Raw genomic sequence first — 6,149 nt, forward strand, 5'->3', positions numbered from 1 at the left:
TTGGTATTGCGATAGGCATAATAACATGTTGCAATAGCTCAATAAATCTTTGGTGTTGACATAGATGTCTGCTCTATTACAACACATGGACCATGTCGCCATATATGGTTGATTTTTTCGTAAAAAAAAATAACTCAAAATTGAATTTATCTTTAAAAATAATTAATTTGAATAAATTAGTTAATGGAATTTTTTGGAAAGTAAAAGTACACTAATAAATAAGTTATTCATATTTTATAAATATTGACATGTTTTTTAATGTAAAACTAAATGAATATATTTTTAATTTAAATCACTAAAACTTTTATTCATTGAAAATAATGACCTTTTAATAAATTTAAAATTTTACATATTAATGAAAGGAATAAATTTGTTACCATAATTATAATGTGTGCCTTTTAAAATATTATAATATTTTTAAAAAAAATTTAAAAAATTAGATGCATATCGAATGAGAAGTAAATGTATTGGGCTGGGTGTCTCAATTTTGGGCTGGAGCCCAGGAGGCTAAAATTTGTACATAGTGGCAAATGAAATTTACATAAAGAGCCAAAATTGAATACGGAAAAATTAAAACACTTATCTTCAAGCACTCTCTATCAACGCTAACTCATCTTCTTCATTCTTCTGTGTCCACCTTCTCTCTGTCAAAAAATGAGCTATTTTCAGTTAGGTAATACGTGTAGCACATTTGAGTAACTGATACGGGTTGGAATCAAGTATTTCGGGTTCAATTAGGGTTTGAGCACCGGACTTGGGTTCAATTATGGTTCGAGAAAATATTTGGGTTCAAGCCCCCTGCAAATTTTAATCTGTGTTTCGGTTCATTTTTGTGTTCTTGATGGTTAACTTGCGCTTCTAGCCCTTCTGTCTTCTCAGCAGAATTTATCTGTAATAAATCTCTCCCCCTCCCCCTCCCTCCCCCTCCCCCTTCCTCGCCCTCGCCCTCCCCCTCCCCCTCCCTCTCCCTCTCTTCCCCCCTATATATATATATAAATTAGTGTTCCGTAAATATTTGATTATATGTTAGATGATAATGTGATGTGTATGTTTTAGTAAGTTGGATTTTGAGTAAGTTGGATCCTTTGGGAAATATTATACGCTCTGCTCCGCCTTATTCTTGGGATATGTAATCTTATAGTGTTTATATCAAGCAATGTATATGATCTGATTGGAGATATCTGGTTCTTTATCAGTAGCATTATATATTTGGATGCTACTGAGGATGATTTTCTACTGTTTCGTGGATTTTTGGATGGGCAGGCCCATCTGGGTTCTCTGGTAAATCAACTGCTCATATAATGTGTGATATGTTACTTGTGTTAGTTATAGCTATTATTTGATACCAACAATATTTGTTGGTCCCTTTGGTGAAGGTGTAGATAAGTTGCCAGAAACATCTTCTGGGAGTGTTACTTTCAATGACACCATAATTCATGGGAGATATCATGGGAAGTACTCATTCGATGCATTTAGCCACGAGAAAGCAGTTTTGCATAGAAGCTTCCACTTGGAACTAGGGGCAAGACATCCCCCATGGATAGATTTTAAATCCCCTGTTATTTCCGCTTGTAGTTGTAAAATGTTATAGTCTATTCTCTTTCAAGCTTCTATGGTTTGGAGATATTGATTAATGTATGGATAGTTCGTTGCTTCGATGAACATACTAACCTACGTCTGTTTATGGTTTAAGGTTATTGACATTTTGAGTCATGTCAACAAGAGACTGAAACACCAGCTAGATATTGGTTTGCCCTTGTCAGAGTTATGGTATTTGTACATAGAACCAAATGCTGCCCCTTTGGTTAGAAATTTTTGCATTATGTATATTGAGATGGCATTTGAGCGTGTACAAATAGAGGTTAGTTACATTGTATTCAAACTCCTGCTTGATAGCTTGTATTTTTATGTGCTTATGGATGGCTATATTTTAGAATGTCAAGAGAGTTGATACCGAATCTGTATACTGCTGATTTAGGCCATAGAGAGTGAAAAGACGAGAAACAATCTCACATTGTATCAGACGTAAGATGCTACACATTCAAATAAAACTCCCTATAATGTGAAATATCTTTTTAATATAATTATATAGGATCTTTCACATCATCAGGGTCTATAAGTTTTATCCGAATGAAGTAGCATTTTACGTCTAATGCATTGTTGGATAATTTTTCCCCTATTGCTCTTGGAAGATAAACCTCGACGAGTCCGACAATTCGACAAATGTAGATTGGACTGTTTTAGATTGGATTGTTTCCCGTCCTTTCCAGGGAGGAATTTGATAACTTCACAGCTGTAGCTGAGAAATTGCGCTCTGGCTATGACTTTGGTCACACTTTGGATGCCAAACTCATTCCCAAGGGTGATTCCGAAATTTCCAAACCAACCCTTAGGCTACTCAAGCCATAAATTCCATGTAAGTATTTGCGTCTCACCCCTCCCCCTTTTCTTGATTATTTATACTTTTTCATATTAAACCCATTTTGCCTTATATGTTTCTTTTTTCGGTTATTAAAAATGAGATTAATTTTAGGGTTAGGTTATTTTTCTTGTGTAAATTTGGTTAAATATACGTGAAGATTTGTGGTTTTTATTGTTTTAATGACAGTGAGTATATTGAACTCTGCTAATCTGGTGAAATAGTGCAACTCTTTTGATGGTTAATTTTGAAATGCTTATTGAGAGCGAATGCGATGTTAATGCTGATTTGGCTTTAGCTTTTGGTATATATTGGGATTTTTTTAATAGTGGTTTTTTGTTGGTAAAATTGAACTTTTGCTTTGATGCTAGGTCCCAAAACTGAACTGAACAAATTTAGATTTAATCAACTTTTCGAGCAACTTAAAGAGATGAATTAGGAAATCAAAATGTATCTGTATTATTTTAAAAGATGTTGAAAGTGGAATCAGTTAATTTTGCATGATTTATGTTGTTGGTCATTAGTTTCACTTGTTGCTTTGATGTTGGCCATATCTTGAGACTGGATAGGAAGAAGTTAAGTCCTTAAACAAGTGTACGTGTGTGTAATGTGTGTGTAACGGCGACATCTGTGTGAATTGGCTAATAGTTTTTATACATTTATGTTATATCAAATTTGTAATATCATCAAAATTTGTAAGCATATCTTTTATGCCCAGTTTATCTGGTTTCTTAACAGCTGGTTGCCTAAATCAGTGTTCAACTGATCATGCCTTTTTAATATGTCATTCTTGCTTGCCTGCGTAGGAAGAGTGGTGCAGTATCAAGGAGACAGAACAAAGGAAAATTTGATTGAATTTGTTCAAAAGAACCGGGATACCAATGCGAAGCCAGTCTCAGTCAAGTCAGAGACAAATATTAAATTAGAACCGGCTGCTAAATCAAAGTCCGGTTATCTCTTTTACCGGTGGTCGTAGCACTTAGACCATTTGTTATCTCTCTTCTACGTTATTTTTAAAGACTTGTATGCTTTTACGTTATCTTGCACGTTTAGTTCTTAGCAAGAGTACTTGTATTTCTTAAGATATGTTTTGGTGTGATGGATTGTATTTGTTGGTTGGACAGAAAGTAATGGTTGGATAGTAATGGTTGGATGTGTAGTTAAGACTGGTTGGATGAATTGAATTGGTTGTGAATGTTGTTGAATTTATGGGAAATCAAGTATTTGAAAAGTATATCTCAATTTTTTACAGTTCAGGTGTTGCAATAGCCTATTAGTATGTTATAATAGGGTGTTAAATTATGCACATAAATTTCTTTTTTGTAACATTAAAGGTGTTGCAATAGGTGTGTTGCCATAGATGATAAAGGGCCTCACTGGTGGGACCTAAATAGTGGGACCCAGCCACGTGTCCTGCCACGTGTCATGCCCATGCGGGGCCCACATGCAAGGCCCATTTTTTGTCAGTTAGTATACATATTGCAACACCATGTCTGTGTTGCTATAATCTAAAAATTCTATTGCAATTGAAATCTATAGCAACAGTTTTTACTATGTTGCTATAGATTGACACTGGTGTAAGGTTAGATACCTATAGTGACGGCCTTAGACCCAACACCGAAAAAGTATTGTGATAGACCCATTTTCGCCTATAGCAACATTTTTAGGGGTCTATAACAACACATTTTTGGTGTTGGTTAAAGCCATTTATGGCATAGTGAGTCAAAAAGTCTATGTAGAGAACTGGAGTTATCGACAAGTCATTTCTTCATGTAGAGATCTAAAGATATCGATAAGCCAATTCTTCATGTAGGGAACTAGAGATGTCGATAAGTCAAAAGTCTATGTGGAGAACTAGAGATGTCGACAAGCTATTCTACATGTAGAGAACTGGAGACCTCGATAAGTAAAAGACACATTTAGAGAACTCAAGATATCGATAAGTCATTATACTTATCGATATGTGGCATCTCAATAGAACAAGAAAGATCTCGACAAACTATCACAAAATTCAAAATACAAACAAGTTCAAGATTATCAGTCAACAAATAATTCGTTTACTAAATTAGAAAGTCCGCAAAAGCATCTTGAAGCATACAAGATAGCTTTAGAAAATGTATCAGTACATTTTAGTGCAAGTTTTATAAACCTGTGTTGTTGATCTATAAAGCATGCACGGGTCCTTAGTTTAGATGCGTCAAACAGATCTAGAAAATATCTTGTATTCTCTCTCAAGATTTGTAGCTGAGTTCTTACTTTCAAGAACACAGATTTGTAGCAAAACAAATTTGATTAATACAATCAAGTGAGTTTTTGATATTTTGTTTGTGTGCCCACTGTTAAACAATTTATCTAAACATGTTCTATCTGCTTTGTTCATTTATAAGCCAAATAACTTTCAAATCCAATTAAAATGAAAAGAAACACAAGCATCCCCCCTCACTGTATTATATTTCACTGCACTCATATCTAACAGTATTGCTTTAGCTGATATTGCAATATGTATGAAATTCTGGCGCTATCACAACCCGGTCATTTTGGTGTTACCATAGATATAAAAGAATGTTGTTATGGCTCTACAAGGTGTCAACCAAAGAAAAACGTAATATTGTGTTGCAGTAGATTATGAATATTTATTTTTTAATTCTAATATAAAATTAAATTTATATTTAAAAATAATTGATTTGAATAAGATAATTTATAAAATATTTCTTAGAAAGTAGAAGTATCTCAAATACAATATATATATATATGATAAATAATATAAAATTTTATTTGAATTTTAAATGAATACTTTTTACTCAATTAATTTTAAGCGCAATCACTAACTTATTTGGTTATAGAAAATAACATCATTTAATTATTTTAATCTTTTAAATTTAACTTAAAATATTTAATTAATTTCCCTTTACAATATATATGAGATATTAATATTTAATAATTAAAATAATAAATTTTACTTGATATCATACGTAATAAATTTTATTTAAATCAATAAAATAATTATTAAAAAACCTGATAATAGCTATGATTTTTTACAAACTAATTAAAGAAGTATTTTTATGCAATATTTAAAATGCCTAATATTTAACAAAAAATTATAATATTTATCAAATTTTAAAAAAAAAATAATAAAATGGAAATGAATTTGGGTAGCGGCTAAATTTCATGGCAAAGCGGCAACCAAAATTTTTCAGCGGAGCTAAAAAACGACATCTGGAAAATTTTAGTCAAAAATCCATCTCTGTTTCATCACTTTCACGGGTGGTGGCCTTATATGTCACTTTGACATAGAAAATGGTCCAAATTGTCATTTTCGAAAAAGATGGCCCTATATGTCACTTCTTCACGGAACATCGTGTTCCGTTTTGATTTTTTTTATTTAAAGGTAAAACGGAACTTCGTCTGCCGTTTTAGCACTTTAATTTTTTTTTATATATGGGAAAACGGAATTTCGTGTACCGTTTTAGCACTTTGATTTTTTTTATAGGGCAAAATGTTAGATAAAGCAGCGTTTTGTAGCAAAACGTCACATAAAGTAACGTTTTTACCTTTTTTTAAAAAAAATATATAAACAAAACACTATATCTTGTAAATTATTAAATCATAAATTAATAAAAAATATTTTAAATTATTTTCTAAAACCCAAAAGGGGATTGTTGAACACTAAAATGTTAAAAATTATTAAATTAAGTTACATCCTTAAATTTTATAATTATTTAATTTAAAA

The 6,149-nt window shown here is 32.1% G+C and overlaps 1 long non-coding RNA gene across 5 annotated transcripts; it reads left to right on the plus strand.

The window, feature by feature from the left end:
• Positions 1 to 559: 559 nt before the first annotated feature.
• On the plus strand, positions 560 to 3,670 carry LOC141666948 (uncharacterized). 5 transcript variants are annotated; one of them, XR_012552434.1, is made up of 4 exons: positions 560 to 1,281; positions 1,377 to 1,861; positions 1,979 to 2,416; positions 3,226 to 3,670. It is a non-coding gene; the product is annotated as an uncharacterized LOC141666948 (long non-coding RNA). The 5 variants fall into 5 exon arrangements; XR_012552435.1 differs by having other exon boundaries at positions 1,383 to 1,861; XR_012552433.1 differs by having other exon boundaries at positions 560 to 891; positions 1,197 to 1,861.
• Positions 3,671 to 6,149: the final 2,479 nt, after the last annotated feature.

Source organism: Apium graveolens, chromosome 6 (assembly GCF_009905375.1).
Source record: "Apium graveolens cultivar Ventura chromosome 6, ASM990537v1, whole genome shotgun sequence".
In the NCBI taxonomy this organism is placed as follows: Eukaryota; Viridiplantae; Streptophyta; class Magnoliopsida; order Apiales; family Apiaceae; genus Apium; species Apium graveolens.